This window comes from Diorhabda sublineata, chromosome 3 (assembly GCF_026230105.1).
Source record: "Diorhabda sublineata isolate icDioSubl1.1 chromosome 3, icDioSubl1.1, whole genome shotgun sequence".
Taxonomy (NCBI): Eukaryota; Metazoa; Arthropoda; class Insecta; order Coleoptera; family Chrysomelidae; genus Diorhabda; species Diorhabda sublineata.
This window is the reverse complement of record NC_079476.1, coordinates 19415667-19434310: the sequence shown is the minus strand read 5'-3', so window position 1 is coordinate 19434310 and position 18644 is coordinate 19415667. Positions and strand designations below refer to the sequence as shown.

The 18644-nt window shown below is 33.3% G+C and overlaps 1 protein-coding gene across 1 annotated transcript in view; it reads right to left on the bottom strand.

Annotated features, from left to right (window-relative positions):
• LOC130441137 (discoidin domain-containing receptor 2-like) overlaps positions 1 to 18644 on the bottom strand; it is a 442354-nt gene that overhangs the window by 258627 nt on the left and 165083 nt on the right. The gene's annotated exons all lie outside the window — the stretch shown is intronic.

Sequence of the window (18644 nt, the reverse complement as noted above, 5' to 3'; positions counted from 1 at the left end):
TGATGATTGTACGTCGTCTTTTGATGGAGACGACAAAATTAATGACGAGGATGCAAAAGCTATCGAGAATGACCTCGCCCGGGAGCTGATACGCAATACCATCAAATGGTGGATAAATCGTTCTCGATAGTAAAACAGTCGACCAGGGTTGAGGAGACCGTTGATGAGGAGAAGGGGAGGAATCATCTGACCTATTCTCTATTCTACTCGGGATAGAGAAGAGTGTCACCACCCCGTACTGGTGCACAACAAAGGCCCAGGTAAAAAGAAAAACTGCAGCGGCATAAAATGCCTAGAATGCAGAAAAGGGGTGGAGAAGCTGAAAAAAGCGGAAATTGTAAAAGTTATCAAGGTAGCTTTAGAAGAAGGCGGTTCCTTCAAGGAATTTGAATGAATCAAGGACAAATTCTGGGAGGAGCAGGTTTTTACTAAATCCAAGATCCTCCCCATAAAAGAGGCTCTGAATAGAAAGGACTGTATGGTCCTAATAAATCCAGAAAAGGACGATAACAAAGACATGATGGTGCATACTCCCTAAATAAGGGAGTTGGCGGAATCCCTGTAACCTGAGAGGTACGAAGTTAACGAAAATTCGATAACTTCTCTACGAACAAAAAAAACTTGAAGACATTATGTCGCCAAGTTAAAAGGCAACCAGAAAGATGACTTTGAAATGGTCAGGGCCATGGTCGGGGAGAGCCAGGGCGGGGACACCAACGTCCTCATTCTCGGAGGGTGGTTGCTTCCGCGAGAAAGATCCTGGAATTTACCACTAAGAGTGGTAACTATAACATGGTGGTCCATCCGAGAACCACTAGAGACAAGAAACTAGATGAAGGAGAGTCAGTTCTGGTCAGGACAGGAGACAGGCCCTTCACTGAGGTCCTGAAACCAATGAAAGACGAAGTTGACATTGAGAGTCTCAATGTCAACATAAACAAAGTAAAGAAGACGAACAGCGGTGATATAGTCATCCGCTTATATGGCAAGGGTCAGGCGCAGACCCTAAAAACGCAATAAAGGAAAAAATGGATGGCCACAGACAAAAAAACTGGGAAAAGCCTGATAAACGTGCTGCAAGTGAACCTGGAAAGGTCTAAGATGGCGCAAGACATCGCCTTCTATGAAGCCAATAAACAGACAAGAAAGTAGGTGTGGCGATAGCCATACTAAACAAAAATCTAGAAATCTACAAGATGCTCCGAGGCGATAGTTGTGTGCTAATAGAAACTAAGCGCACCTACATGATGGACACGTAAATCTTACCTAACATAAACTCCAGAGATATCAAAAAGCCATTGATACAACCTTCGAGATGGCTACGAGAAACAATGGACGACTATCTATCCTAGCAGGAGATATAAACGCGAAATGGTAGAGGAGTGGCTGGCCCAAACAGGATGGGTAGCGAAAAACAACGTCCAGCACACTTTGAAAGAGGTAACTCTAAAACGCACATCGATGTTCCACTCTGCTACACCAGTAACCATAATAAGATCACTAACTGGTGCGTGGAATATGTCAATCCATACACACATCACGTACATATTCGATATCAGATAAAAACGAAAGGAATAATAAAGAAGAAAAGCCCAAACAACAGAAAGAGGACCTACCTGGACATTGACAAGTACATAGAACAATTAAAAAAGAGCAATGGAACGTACGAGGAAATACTGAGGGCATATAAAGATGCCTCCAGTAAAGACGGTAATAATAATACCTCGATGAAACCATTCTGGTGGAACCCAGAGATAGAAAATGCCAGAAATGAATACAATAAACTAAGACGTAGATACACCCACGAAAAAAAAAACAATAACTTAAACAGAAATGGGAAGACGGTATGAAGGAACAAAGCAGATTCCTTAAAAGACTAATATTGCAGGCCAAAAAGAAATGTTGGGAAGACCTCATAGTAAACTTAGAAAACGACATATGGGGTCAAGGATACAGGATAGTAACAGGCAAGTTGGCAAATAAAACACATGGTCAGCTTAGTGCGAAAAGGAGAAAAAAGGTCCTTCGCACACTGTTCCCGACAATGAGGAGGACACCAATGGCGGCCAACGACGAACCCGTACTACAACAGAAACCAATGAGTTTTACCACCGAAGAGCTCGAAATAGCACTAAAAGACATAAAAAACGGCAAGGCATCTGGACCGGATGGCCTGCCTAACGAAGCTCTGAAAATTGCGGTGAAAACTAAACCGTTGCAAGTCTTGAATTATTTCAACGAACTTCTAGAACAACAACGGTTTCCCGACAGCATGAAAACAGCTAAAGTGGTTCTACTTCCGAAAGAGGGTAAAGACCCAAATGAGGCAGGCAGCTATCCACCAATATGTTTAATTAACTTTTTTTGGAAAGTTTTTAGAATGCATGATAGCAAATAGATTATCTGAGGAAATTGAGGACAAAAATCTTCTATCTCCACACCAGCATGGCTTCCGACCCAAAGGATAATGTAGGAATAAAGGAATTAAAGGAAATAGTAAAAAATACAAGCCACAAATGGGGTGTATTTGTGGCTGTAGACATCAAGAACGCTTTCAATACCGCTAAATGGCATAAAATAGTCAAGGCATTTGAAGATAAAGGAATAAACCCATACCTAACGAGATACATAAAGAATTACTTGAGCGGTAGGAGGGTGACTTCCGGCATCATATCACATAAGTGTTCGATGGGTGTTTCGCAAGGATCGGTCCTTGGCCCAGTTCTGTGGAATATAATGTATAACGGCATCCTAGAGTTGGACTACGGCCCAAAGGTTTCTACCATAGCATAGGCGGATGACCTCATATACTATATCGAGAGAAACAAAGAAAATGAGGTCAGAAACAGAACAGAGAATACTGTGGCTCTGGCGGTCCGTTGGATTACAGCTCCGCAGAAAACGGAAACACTAGTAGTGAAAGGACTCCGAATAACAAACGGTCCTTTCAAGATGGTTGTGGAGAGACAGAAAGTCGTGGCCAAGACAAAAATAAAGTATCTAGGAGTGGTCATAACCAAAAACTTTTTGGAACACATAAAGTATACGGTCGAATAAGCCAACAAGAAGACACCACAACTACGGAGGCTGATGGCGAACGTAGGGGGGTCTGGGCCTGTCAGGTGACGCACAGCGTTCTCCTGTGCGCAGCGCCAGTCTGTACGATGGGGTGAGGAGAGAGGTAGACTGAAGGAACAATTAGGCGGAGACTTGCCACTGGCAACCGAGATCATAGGTGAAATGCTTAAGGACAGGGAGACCTGGAAAGCGGTAACAACGTACATGACCGAAGTAATGACCAAAAAAGAGAAAAAGGATAGGAACACCCAAGGATAAAAATGGAAATATAGGGGGTACGCTGATGTAATGACAACTTGTTGTCCTCCCGGCGTACGCAACTCCCAAGGATATATATATATATATATATATATATATATATATATATATATATATATATATATATATTATTTTTTGCATAATTTCAATTCTATTGCATTTCATAAATAATAGGGCATAGCGATTGGTTCTTTCCAACTCGACTTCTCTTTGAAACTATGTTATTCAATAATTTCATTTCCTTATATTCCTTTCCATGAATGTTCCTAGTTTTGGTTATGTAGTAGACTTTTATATCTGTGAAAAATAAATATGATCGCAATATTTTTGTTGAGAACGTGAATTTTCGCCGTGTGGAAAAATCTTGGAGGGAAAACAAACAAATATTTATCATTCCATTTCGCTTATATTGCTTGAGGTCTAGGAAATGATAATTGATGAAAGGAAAGTAGGAAGATGTGAGAACGCTACTAGGGGAGCCTCCCTGAAAGGGGAACAGCATTAGAATTTTCGTTCGCCAGGCTAGAAAAAGATTATTTTAATGCTATTTAATCGTTATCTTACCTTATCACATTACGAGTAATTGATTATTTCATGTGAAAGTATAATAATTTGCATTTTCCTCTTGAAATTTTTATTGGTGAAATTTCAATAATTCACCATACTATTATGAGATCTAAATTACATTTTCTCCGTTTTTTTTTTCAAGATCATTGTGTATATCATTCATTTCTTTTTTGTCTATCAAAAGGATGGAAAAGACTTGAAGCTATTTTTAAAATCTTCTAACCCATTAAAACGTTATCAAACATTATTCCAGCCAGACGATGTAATATCTTAATTGAACATAATAAAAATGAAAGGAAGATATTTTTGAAAGGTATATATAGACAAACAAGCACTTATTCAACATACTTTTTACACTATGGTATTTTGAATGTTGAGTTTTTTTTAAATATATTAATCGCTCCAATTTCTTCATACACTAAGTAGGAGTAATAACAAAGAATTAATTGAATCAGGTAAATGCGTTTAAAAAATTAGATAATTTAGGTAAAAGCACCAATTGTTGACATTAGAAGAAAGACAAATCATCCAAATCCCCGTTCTAAGAAAGTGTTTAAGAAAATAAAACTTTTAGGTACTTATTATGAATTGTGAGTTCCTTGTGAACAGTTTGCATGTATTGGACTTACCAAAATAGTTTTTTTTATAATCACAATTTCAAAAATTGCTTTTTGCACCCAATGTTGACACATTTTTCTACGAAAATTCCATATATTCCTAACGTTGACACCAATTTAAATATTGACCCTTCGCTTTCCTGAAGTTGTAACTCAAGCCATAAATGACAAAAAATATTCAGAATTTGTTAAAATATATTTCAAGAAGCAATGTAACTTTTCAGTAAAGAAGGTAAGTGAATTTTTACCTAATTAAATTAAGGAGGTACAGTTACAGAAACAGAGAACACAAATTTATCGGATTTGCCCCTGTATTATCTGAGCTTGGGCAGTTTATATATACATTGCTAAACGATAGGGGATGATTCCCGTATCTCGAAGGCTTAAAAACCGTCCTCAGTTTGTTGCAGTGTTACTTCATCATTATCTCCAGAATAAATTTTGACAACCTGGCAAAAGCCTTCTGTTTCACGTTTCTGTTAGATAACACAGCCACAAACATGTCTCCTTCATTAATTCGTTCAACTTCTTCCTCTTCACCACTCTTCCTCGTCACGGCACAATATCCTATTTCTTGTCATGTCGAATACACTGTTTGAAGGTACGATTTGTTTACTGGTCCCTGCTGGTAATGATATCGGCTCATCTTCTTTCAGCGATTCCTCCACCGGCTCCACTTCATTTGACAATTTCTTCAGTTACGGTATTCTGCTGGGCAACATCCCGGTCTTCATCCATGTCACTGAAAGTATCAAATAACTGTACATCGTCCTCGGTGTCAATCTCCTCTGAATCAGTTGAACTCTCTAATGGTGATGAGTAGCCTTCGCTTTTCCTGATCCACCACGATTTCTTGATTGGTATCAGACGATGTCAACTTCCACTTCGTTGAATTAAAAAATTCAAGCATCTTGATACACTACGAAATTATTAAACTCCAAATATCACCTTAGCAACCAAATCAACTGTTTCCCCTAATTTTGACACAGGTGTCAATATTAGGACATTAAATTATTTCGTGAGACTTAATGATGACACCGAACTTAACCATGGTTTTCTATTGAAATTTAGAGCATTAATGCTTTACGCATTCTTCCTTATGTTATTCATAGAGCAGAGTTATTTCTTGTACTTTATGTCGAAGTACCGCTAGATCCTGTAAAGGATGAGGTTAATATAGTCAATATCTTTCGTTAATATCCTAGATGTCTATTGGTGGAAGATTCTAGAGATCTATGCGATAAGACAACAAATCAAGTGAAAATCTGTTCTTTATTTTCAAAAAGCATTGCTCAAATTTAACTATCGCGCTTATAGATTCCGTTCTACTCTATTCATACTTAGGTAAATTTTTAATGTCAATTTCTGATGATGAATCAATAGATGATCGATTTCCTCTTGAGTTATCACATTCCAGGAAACTTGCACTTCTTGACGAAGTATAGTAAGAGTCTGTAAATATTGGGGTGAATGGTTCAGATGTACTCTATCGGTAAAAGATCAGGAGATCAAATCAATGAGGTTGTCCTTAATTTTGGCTCCATGTAGTCTTGCATTATCTAGTTGGGGAAGTGAGCTGGAAACCATCCGAATAATAGACAGAACATGTACCAACACCACACCAAGAATTTCCAAACCGAGTATCGATTCATTACTGAATATCTCTGTAATCTATGTATCAACAGAGTAGATTATTTTGGTTGTAAGAACATTATGTAACCAATCCAAAACTTCTGATTCGGTGATTAACAGATCACATTGTAACTGGCCTATTATGCTCTGCAAACCAGTGGTCTGTAATTGACTTTGTACATTCTTATGGCTATTTCTCTGTTTATATCTAGTATTTTTGCTAAAATTTCAATACCACGTTGCAGAAGGTAGTGATATAGTGTGTTTAAATTAACGTCTTAGGTGTCTGGTCTATGAAATAATAATGAAACACTACTTGGCTTTCTACTTTTCTAGTATGAATACTATCAGGTTAAGTTTCAAGTTGCTTTTCTGCGAATTTTCCTAAAAATATATCCCGTATATATACGATGCACTTTCTAAAGTACATATGGAATGAAATAGGTTTTCAATAACTTAGATAAATATATTTTGATTATCTAACAACCCACCTTCCCAACCGTGAAAAATATCAATGGAATATAAGGATATTTTTCCTACCCCTACTCATCCCTCTATCTCTGCTGCCTGCTATAGAACACTCCAAACAGCGGGCGCGTTTGCCAAATCGTGCAAATATGTGCATTTCTATCAACATATATTATTAGTTGCACTATGTAAGAGCTGTATTTTCGTTTACGTCTTCAAGAAATACCATACATTATTTACATGTTATTTAAATTGGACATTATTTATTAAAATATCTAAAATTTCAAACTTTCTTCGTATAGAGAAACTGGATAGTAGGCATATATTTACACTCTTATTGTTTAATTTCATTGAACATCCAATTATTTCTACCATTCACTACTATCAAATTGAGATGAGTCATTTGAGAAAACGAGTTCGCATATAATATGAGTGTGATAAAGAAACACTCGACTGTCATCCCAGGAATTTTTAGATGCGGGATTAGAATAAAGCAGTGACTGTTATTACATATTCTACGTTCTCTCGATAACAACATTTAATTGATAACCATATTGACTTATGCTTCTCTTTCAAATATTTCTCTACCAATTAATTATTGACAGGCATCATCTAAAATAAAAATAAAGACGATGAAGTGAAAGAAATAAGTTTTAATCAACTAATTAATTTTCGCCGAGTATTTCTAAGTACAATCTTCTATTCAATGAATGGGTTCATTTGCTTATTCTAATTCTAATTAATATATATCCAGTAGTAGCATTTCTATATTATAATTATTGTACATAATAACCTTAAGATTATGAGGATGGTTCCAAAAGTACCTGGCATGACCTAGAGATGGCGGTAGTTGTTTAAAAATTATCACTGCATTAGAGAGTACGCAATCTATACAGCGTATGTTTCAAGTTTGAAGACGCCACGTTGTTTAGTATTTGTTTAGCAACCATCAATAGTAAACGTTTTCGGTGAATTTGTAAACATGGAATAAATTGGTTATCGTTATATGATACAATACTTTAATTGGAAAGGCCTTAGCTCAACCAATATAAAAGCTGAACTAGATTCTACTCTGGGTGAGACTGCTTCTTCGATATGAACAGTAAAATATTGTAGTAGCAGAGTTTAAACGAGATTGTACGACTTATGAAGACCAGTTGTTGACTAAATGAGGTGACGACTCCAAAAATGTTGAAGGAAATCCGCAAAGCGGTACTGCATGATCGTCGACTGAAAGTGCACGAGTTAGCAGACAATGTGCATTTCAAAAAGTGCAGTACATTGCATATTAACTGTAATTTTGGACATGAGAAAGTTACACGCAAGATGGGTGCAGCGTTTGCTCAAAATGGAACAAAAACAGCGTCGTGAAGATGTTTCCAATGAGTGTTTGACAATGTTTTATAGAAATAAAGACGAATTTTTGCGCCGCTCCATAACCATGTATGAAATGGCCAAACAAAAGGATCAAAACGATGGACTGAAAAGGGAGAACCAAAGAAGGCAAAGACCGTAATTTTCATTTTCTTTTAAAAGCAAAAACTATCAACGGCGAGTATTAAGCGAACTTATTGTAACGTTTGAACGAAAAAATCAAGCAAAATGGCCGTATTTGGCTAAAAAGAAGAGGTGGGCAATTAATAGCTATTTTGAAATTGAACTCTTGAAATTATCTAAAGATTTCAGTCTCTACTGACATAATCAAATCTAACAATCTTGCAGTGAACAATAATCAATTTTATTATAAAATCGAAACAATCCTTAAATTTAGGTTCATCCAGTTTGTGTTTGGCAAATATCTACATTTTGAAAGCTTAATTTGTAAATATTGTATACTTTTTTCCCATACAATATAGTTTACCGATACATGTCGATTTACAAAATATTAAGTTAATATAATAAAATCGAATTTTCCGATGCCTATTCAACTTTTATATTAAGAAAATAATTTTTCATAATCTGTTGATTATCAATTATATTAGCTTCCATATATCCTTGCATCCCCTGTAAAGGAAAGTAAAGCGAAATAATCCCGAGTAATTCTAGTTTGTACCGAAAGGGATTTTGTTCCAAAACGAACACATGTTTGAAAATTATTATATTATTAATCTAAAATTTATACGAGAGCATACTCTTGACGACTTAAAGTTATATATTATCTCTCACAGAACCGTACCTACTATTATCTAAAATTTACGTGAATGAATTTTTACAAGTTAGTAGGTTATTTTATACATATACTTTTTCTGATAAATTGTATTTGATTTTAGATATCTGTTAATTGTAATTTTACTGGGATTGCTCAGGTCTTTTTTATAATTGACAGCTTTCTCGTTTCTATGTATGTATGAGTGCTATTTTTAAACATTATCTTTTTCTTTGACTTTGTTGTCAATTTCTATAGATAATTTCATACTTTTTTTTCAATATTTATGACTTTTTGATCGTTTCTCTGAACATTAAGATGTTTGTTTAATGTGTCACAATTGTTACTAGGATACTCATTTATAATGTTACGTCTCTTATTTTTTGGTGATTTGGACAATTTCTTCACTATATGTACAAGGACTTTCTCATCAACTATCAAATTATTTTAATAAATATTACTAGGATAAGTTATCGAGGACATATTACAGTATCAATATATTTTATTAACCCTAAATTTAAAACATTAAATAAAGATATAATATTACATCATAAGTATCATATCCTTATGATTTTTCACGTTTATATATTGGTCCTTCATTTGAGACCATTGATGTATAACCTTGGTTAGTCGGGTAGAAGTTGTTCCTGCTAGCTTCTTCATATCATGGTCTCATCTTAGGTTAAATCTTCTTTTTTGTGGTCCATCTATTATCTATTATCTGTGGATGACGTCTATTACCTAGGTCTTTTGCAATATCTATTCTATTATTTTATAATCCCTTTTTGTTATACATAGCATTTTACGTGCCATTGATCTTTGTGCAACCTGGAGTTTCCAGTAATTCCGAACGTCTCGAATCCGTCATTCATGACTGGTAATGTGCATTGGTCAAAGATGGAGTGGACTCCTAGATTTAAATATTAGTGAGTTTGTTTCATATGCACTCCATGCCAATTAACAGGTTTATTTCTTTATTGCTAGTTGTGTTTATTTCATTTATTTGTTCTTGCACCTTTTCGGGGTTATTGACAATTAGGACAATGCCGTCAGCGAATCTTGAAAGGATAAAGTATTGTCCATCTATTCTCATACATTTGTTGCCTCGTTGATGTTTCATGATTTGTCATATAAAAAAGGTGCAACCTTTCATTAAATTATTTCACTTTTATAATTCAAGATTTTCTAATTTCCATTGATATATTGAGATTACTACACATGTTATATGACAACTAAGGATCGATACTTTTAATAAGACAAATTATCAATGTCAAATTATATTTTGATGATAACCAAAATTCACTATCAATCATGATTTCTATGAATCAAACAAGCAAATACAATTAAAAGAGATGATTTTTCAACAATTGGAAAATTGATTGAAGGAAAATATGAAAAAACCGTGAACTAACAAAGTAAAAAGAAAATTTCAGAAAAGGGCCTAGGAGAAAATGAGAACACTACTAATGCTAGAAATGTTTTATTTTAGTGATGTGTATACGTTACATAATGAAGCATTGTCCTTATTATCTAAATAAGATTGGATTGGATTTGCTGCCAGCATCGTCAAAAATTGGTACTCAATTGAATATTTTGAGGTCATTTAACATATACTTCAATGTTAAGGACCGCATTACTGCCACATTCAACAAAGTCTACAAATTATAAATTTTTCTAATAATATTTCAAACATATGTTGGTTAGTTGGTTATAAAGACTGTATTAAACCGAATACAGTTCTGGATTTCATGCTCAGTGGAAATGATACGAAAATTTCGCACCGCTAGGAATATGTATATGAGATTTATTACTGGAGCAGTCGTGCTAACTTGTGGTTAGATTTCTCGTTAAAAAATCATTTCCGTTGAGATTATGAATCCACCGTAATAAATCAAATGTGCAAAATGTGTTAACTCATAGCTTCAAACAAGATTGGTCGAAGCTCGCTTTTAACATATATAATATTTCAGAAATTCTAATTTACAGAAATCAAATTTGACAATATCACGAATACGTTGAGTATTTTGAAGTTAATTTTCTAACAAACATTCGGGTACTTCTAAAAGTAATGGTAATAGTAATAGTTTTATTTCTATTTCTCTCTGCCAATGACATGTGACAGGAGAAGTATTTTCAAAAACCGAAAACAAGTTAAGCGAAACATGGGAATATCAATAAAAAATTAGTAAACCTGAACCTACTAAAATAATATCAATCAATAAGCCGAATGTATTCCGTTGTTTGATAGTACTCCAATGGATCTTCAGACTCCACCAAATTATTCCATTATTTTCCATAAGTCCATCCTAATTTACTAATAATTCGTTGAATTTCTTTACGCTGACGAATTGACTTGATTAGTCGATGCTGCTACCCTAGGGGGTGTGAACTTAGGCAATGAGTCATGAAGAAGGATATCATAAGATCAAAAATTGACTTTGGTTCGATTGTATATACATCATGTGAGAAAACATATCTTAAACAAGTCTTCTGGAACATGACCACTAACACTCAAGAATTACCTCTCCACCTTTCTTTCGGGCTCTTTCGGAACTAAGCTTCAAATAATACTATTTTATAAACACCGACGCATACAAAACACCTGACCAATAAGCAGCAGCAGAACTATAAAACGAAAATCACACTTTCAAACTATTTCCATTTAAAAGCATCCACATTATAGGCACTAATCATTGTCAGGAGAAAACGATATAATAGTTACGCACTCTATGAGCTTCATCACCGACTTTTTCTCAAACATCCGCTAGGTATATTCATTATAACTCAAATACACTTTATTCGCTAATCCAAGGCAGGCAAGTGATAGCCAGTGACTCGTAAGCGATACTCAGAACAAGAGTTCGGTGCAAGTTGCATAATGAGTCGAACAGATCGCAGTCAATAATAAAATCTATCGAACTATATATTCAACCAAGGAAGAAGAGTTTCAAAAAACGTTTGACCAAATAAAAATCGATCGCTCAAAGCTATCGCACTCTTCTTTCTATTAAATAGAGAAAATCCTCCGATATGTGAAACTTGCAATGAGAACTTAAATGTGAAAGATTCATTGTTGCAATGTCAAAAGTATGGATATAAAAACTACTTAACATCTGTTCAAAACAAAATATTTTAGTTGTCTAAACGCTTGCAGACAAAAATTTGACAAAACAAATAAATTAGTTTGATAATTGGATCTATCGAGGATAAAGACTCAATTTCAATAATTAAAGACTGAAGTCATTAATGAATTTTGAGAAAAACGTTATCATGCGTTTGAGCAAATGTCTCAGTCTTTCAAAATGATATTGTAATTTCTTATAAAATTCCATATTCTAAATATGGCTCAAGTATTCAAATTCAATCGAAATTCTCTCTAAATTCTCTTAAATCAAGAATTTATTTTCTTAATCAAAAGCAAATAAATTACAAACAGGACACATGGACTACGAGAAACAAAATACGCAATTAACCACTTATAAAAAAGCAAAAGAGATATATTTAATTTATGAAAACAGTATCAAATTCGGTTCATTTCAATTTTGCTCTGGGCTTCATTTTTCCAGCTATTCATGTCCGCTTAATCCGTTCCGGAATAATAGCACATGTGGCTCATAGTATGCCTTGTTGCCGGTTATACTTATGGAAAATAGTAATATCTTCAAAATAAGTGAAAATGTTGTAGTTTTCCATTATAGCAATAGGAAATAATATTCTCAAATAATGTTTCCGATAGTTAATACAAGCAGAAGTTCTAACGTCTTCATCATATGGAGATATCTAAATTAATTAGCGTTTAACGTGTCTGTAAGTGTTGAACGCGAAAAATTCCAAAATCTCAATCTATTATTTCCATATAGAGATACTCATAATATGGTCATTATGTAGGAAAATGATATATGTTTTGTATATAATAATTATGTGTTGATATCAAATGAAGAATTTTAAATAACGAAAATTCTTATGATCATTCAGTTTGGCATCAACGCAAGTCATCCGTCCAACTGTATCGATCGCAAATTGCCCTACTCCTGGCGCTTTGCGTTTGTTGCAGTCTCGTATAATTCACCGGTTACTGATGTGGGGATGCATCCGGAGGTACAACTTGCGCGACTATCGTATAAACTCTTAAAAATGAGAGTACTATAATAGGTCTTAAAAACAATATCAAATGCATCATAAACTTTCACGTTACTTCGATTTTATAAACGTGACAGGCATCCGTAGTTGGTTAAAAACATTTGGCAGACGGGAGGATTGACACCAGATGTTTTCACTGAGCAGTTGAGAAAACTTGAAAACTGTTTCCATTGGAATTAAGATTTGAAATCATTTTTCACTAGAATTACTAATAATGGTATCTAGTGACGCACTTTTGGGAGAAAAATTTAAACAGAGAAAATTTTTATCTTTATGTTTATTTTCATTTTAGCTGAGGTTTAATGTAAATAAATATTCTAATAAATTAAACCCTTCGAATAAAGTAGATTCTGTAATGAAAAGGAAGAAAATCACACTAAAGAGACAAATTAGTAACTTTAACATCCTATATTAATATCTAACCTCAAAAAATTTTTTTCAAATTACAATATAGAACATATGATCATCAATGTATAAAATTACTAGCAAATTTAAACACAAATAAAATTAGAAATCCTTATAACTGGCATTGATATATTGACAAAATTAGTTGGAAACTATTTATATGTAGAACTGAGTAGGAGTTTCTGTGAACGCTGGTGATGTTAATACTAACAACACTATTTACAATACCACAGAACCAACACTATCAGATGCGCGTTTCGATAACCAAGTTATCCTCTTCAGAGACTGACTCCGTTTATCTTCAATGTCTGAAGACGATAACTTTGTTATCGAAACGCGCGTCAGACAGTATAATTATGTGTGTTATTTATTGGTAGTATGTTTATAGAAAATAGAAAGATATTATTTTTGTTTTTTATAAGGCAAAAAACTCGATATTTAAAAATAGATTCACTTACATATATTTTAATTGGATTGTTTATTTAGTTTGTTTGAAAAGAGAATCGTTTAATATTTTGTTGAAGTTTCCAAAATATAAAACAATACTGCTTCGTTATTTTGTTATAAACTTTTGTACTTTTAATTAAACACAAGCTCAAAACAATAATTTGGTCATTATGACATTCTAATAAATTTCAAAGTAGTGCTTTCCTGGATTGTGATACAATTTTATATTTGAATCGTAAGATGGATCAATTTTTAAGAATTGCTCCAAATGTTTACCCTACATTAAAAATCTTGATAATTTATAGTCTTGTTTTGTCTCGAAATTTATATCTCGTAAATAATTCTACGTACAATGAGTTTTTTATGTAAAAATCATGCACAAGAGGGTTAACCTCCATTCGAGTAGTTCGAGTGGTGCCTGCCGTGTGGAGATGCCTGAGGATATTGAACTTGAATTTCTGTAGGTTGTAGTATTCGGGGAAGACGTGCCCTGGTGACTCTTTCTACAGGTTTACTTTTCTTCCAAAGAAAGGAATCCCGATAAATTGAGGTTCTGGGCGACAGCAAGTAGTCATGAGGCTCGTCTGCTTGTCGAGTAGGTCTTGCAAAAAATGCTGTGGTAGTATCAGTAAAATAAAGTCAAGTCGGGAACCTTTCTTCTATACAAGTTTCTCTGGTCAATTCTGGATTGCCTATAAGTCGAACTGCTCTCTTCTGTATTGAGTTGAGCATCTTCAGGATATGCTTGGGAGCTCCAAATGCGTGAACAGTATTTCAAAAATGGACGAATCTGGGCCTTTCTGAGGATTAGAAGAGGTTGCAGAATATATAACGTTTTGGTCTTTGGAAGGGATACAAGTTTTCGTGAAGTTGAATTTGCGTGGATAAGAATCCGAATTTTGTTAACATAATGAGTCTGATGGTTAAGAAATCATGAACAAAGGTAACTATACAATGCTACTATAAAATTTATCACATTACGTGAAATTGATGTTATTTTCAACCGTCACGCGTTGGAATTTTTGGACGAGAAATCTTTATGTTCAAATAGTTACGCTTATTTGGCCTCAAAAGTCAAGACAATAATTTTCACTATACCAAAAAATGTTACATTATCTCGTACTACATGCTTAATATCTTCAACAAATCTAGTTCTTCCTGATCATACAACTTTTCACAAATTAGCATCAATTCAGATGTATCTTCGTCTGATAATTGCATTGAGTCTTTTTTGAAATTATAACAAAAATATTAATCATAACAGGATTTTGTATAAGGGTCCATAAATAGGGTTAACCCAGAAAACCATATGATATTATCCTGCACCCTCTACTAATAAAATATATCGAAGCACAAAACATCTGATGCTCCTAATGGAAAAAAATATGTACATTCTTTTTAAAAAGTGATTTTCATTTGTATATACAATGATCTAGCAAAATATTTAATTCAGTTCAAAAAATTCTCACCACTTGTAGTTATAAAACTAAGAGCAATTCACAATTTAATATATTTATTTCATTCTTATGGATATTAAGTTTTCATTCGAAAATCTTGGAACAGTGCAATCAGCTAGTTCGAAAATTGTTAAAAGTTTTTAATTTATAACGATAACCTATACAGAGTGTATCAACAAAAACTATTCATATGTTTCTCCAGAATCAACTTCTCTGCCTCTTTCACATCTAGATAGTTACATGTCATGGAAGTAGAGGATTATCTCCCCTTTTAGCTCCATACACTTTTTCAAATTACTACCGCCTTTTCTAGGTCAGACCTGGTACTTTGGATAAGGTAAATGACCTCTGTTAAATGTATTTTACAATCTTATCAAATGTTAACTGTTTCCGCCTAAAATAAACATACATTCTCACTGAGAACAAGTGTTACGAATATATTAAACAAGTTGATGCCTTATTATTCTATACCATCAATTTTCTTGCTAAGTACCACCAGAAGTAACAAAACAATAACACTGAAGTCCCCTCTTCCTGATAAATTAATCCATTCTATATAAAACTTGACAGTTATACAATAAAGAACAGCTACTTTTACAAATGACATGTAAAGAATGATTCATCATCTTTGTGTCTAGATTGAGGAAGAATCAACAATCAATTACTGTGCTAGATGGAGCAAATATTTCAGACAAGTTTTTTTCATTCATGCCGTTTGTTTACTTAACGTTTGCAAGTGATGTCAAATAGAAAATAACTAAACTAAATACCAAGCACAAGAATTATTTTTCTCATCATCGGAACGTACTATTTTTAGAATAACATCTGTTGGCACTGCAGTAAAAGTGATATTTTGATTCAGTAAAACTGAAGATGGCACTTTTAAATGATAAAATTACTCAACTTGTTTATTAATTGAAATAATGATACGATTGTTTAAATAATGTTTTTCCTGCTTTTTTTTTCAATATCTCTATATACAATGAGATTTAGAAATGGTTTTTTTTCGTCATAAAAAATTATTAATTATTTTGAATGATTGTTTGTTTCGTGTTTCGGCGCATCTAATGAAAAAATCAGACATAAGTTTAAAAACCATAGCTTCAACACGTTTTGGTTGTAAAAAAAATAAAAATTGTCTAATTGATCATATTATCACTTTTACTTAACAAGAAATGAATTTATTCCGTAATTAAATTTGTTTGAATCATGTTATTCAATTGTTTTTTTTTCTCAAATTATTCGTTTTTGAATGTGCTTTCCAATAAAATACGACATTCGATAAACAAAATGAAAAAAGTTATACAGAATATTGATTTTCAGATTTTTTCTCTACAAAAATAGGCTGGACGTCCAAATGAAAATGTTGAAAATGTTGAGAATTAGATGTTAACACAATTAATTAATAAGCATTGATGATTTAAAAAGAATATCAACATTAGTTCATTATCTCTCGTTTTACGTGACTTTCCATTATAATCCACTTCAAGAAATTTTATTCTCTGCAAGTGCTTATTTATAATAAATGATTAATGGGATAATTGACTTCAAAAACCTTGCTACTTGTTTGTTGTATAACGTGTCTAAACTACATACAAATATCTGAAAACTTATATCATGTACCTTTAGGAGAGAATTTATTTATCTTTCATTATCAATCGGCTGTTTTATTTGTTTATTGAATGTGAACTTTTTCCATTACAATAAATGTACGGATCTCTATTGTATTTTCAAGTAATTGTGAAAACGGGATGTTTTCTCTCAAATATCACATTAATTATTTAGGTTTGTTTTGTTAAAAATATTAATTTCATATTTCTGACAATTCGACATATGAAAAAGTTATTAGTAAGTTGATTGTCGCGATTGCTTGGTGCAGATCAAAAGTTTGTTTTGCATTAAAAATTCAAATGCTTGGATATATTTATTTTTTCCATAGTTATGTTAGTAAAGAATCACCATTATACTCTAGAAAGACAAATATATTCGAAATAATTGACTCATATGATGAAATATGCAAAAAGCAAAAATGCAAATATAAAATGTTTATTCTTTATTGATTAGCTAGAAAATGGGAAAAATATAGGTTACTATTATTGTGATTTGCTAACGAGTTGGCGACAACACGATAATTTCTCTTCCCATTCCTCCTCTGGCTTTGAGAAAAATTCGCCGAACTGCCACAAATGAATAGGTGATGGCAGAGACAAATGCGTATTGTACGGAACCTCCGAAAGATTATTTTTTAGATGGCTTGGAAAAAGTCTCTGAAACAAATGTAGAGAATTTAAAGGAGATTATGTTGGAAAAAGAATTTTTTCCCATAGTAATTAAGCTTTTCCATTGAAAACGCATCCTTCTATCAAACCGCCTTCTCAGATCTCAAATTCATTGTAATATTCTAGCATTGAAATAACATATTTCCAATTAAAGAAAAACATTTTTTTTCGATTTACACAGCCAACTTATAGAGACTTCTCATTCAAACAATTCAACTTGATTAACTTCTATTATTAACTAATTAGTGAAGAAACAAGTTTATAAGGAAAAATTCAGTATGAAAATATAAAGACTTCCATGTATACCAGAACTACAAATTAAAAAAAAAACTTTTTATTCTACTTTCAATCATAAATTGGCGTTAATTTTTTATGGTTAATTGAATATCAGTCAATTGTATTCGATCAACATCTTTTGACTGTGAACCTCTAAAGAGGTGATGTTAATCGACTTTTTTGTCGATATTAACATCCCCATTTGCAAGAAGAGATTGTACTACTGACTAGTTTCGACGTTATTACGTCTCATCGGAGCAGTTTAACAGCCCTCGTTCGGGTTTGAGAACCGAACTGAAGACAACGTCAAAGAGCGTCTCTATATGGTTCATGTAGTTAAACATTCTCCACTTCCAACTGCGAACTGTAATTCAATATTCGTCGAGGCATTAGCCAGGGAAGTAGTTGTTTTTTCCGGCAGCATACATTTTCGAAATATTGAATTTCGAAATTATTTCAGAGGTGAATAGAAATCTTTTATTTTAATACATTTTACTTGACTAATAGTTCTCAGTTGGAAGACTGATTTGTTTATTATTCTTTAGCTGTGACTTATTTCTTCGATGTTTATGATTAAAGTTTATTCCCAGTTAACTTTGTGAGACGCAAGAGCGTGCTATTATTTATACTTTTTGGATCAAGACAACTTTTATGATGTTCGTATATGAATTGTTATGGTTTCCGTAAATTTAGATTTGGAAGTTTTAAAATGGATAGAAATAAGAAACTATCGGTTGAAGCTCGTGCATTAATCGCAAGTCTTCATAATCTAGACCACAACTTAACGAAACTTTTTTTTACTTACTGTCAAGTGACACCTGGGGGATCACCTCAATCTCTTTGGGAATCACTGGCAAAAGTAACTATACTATTG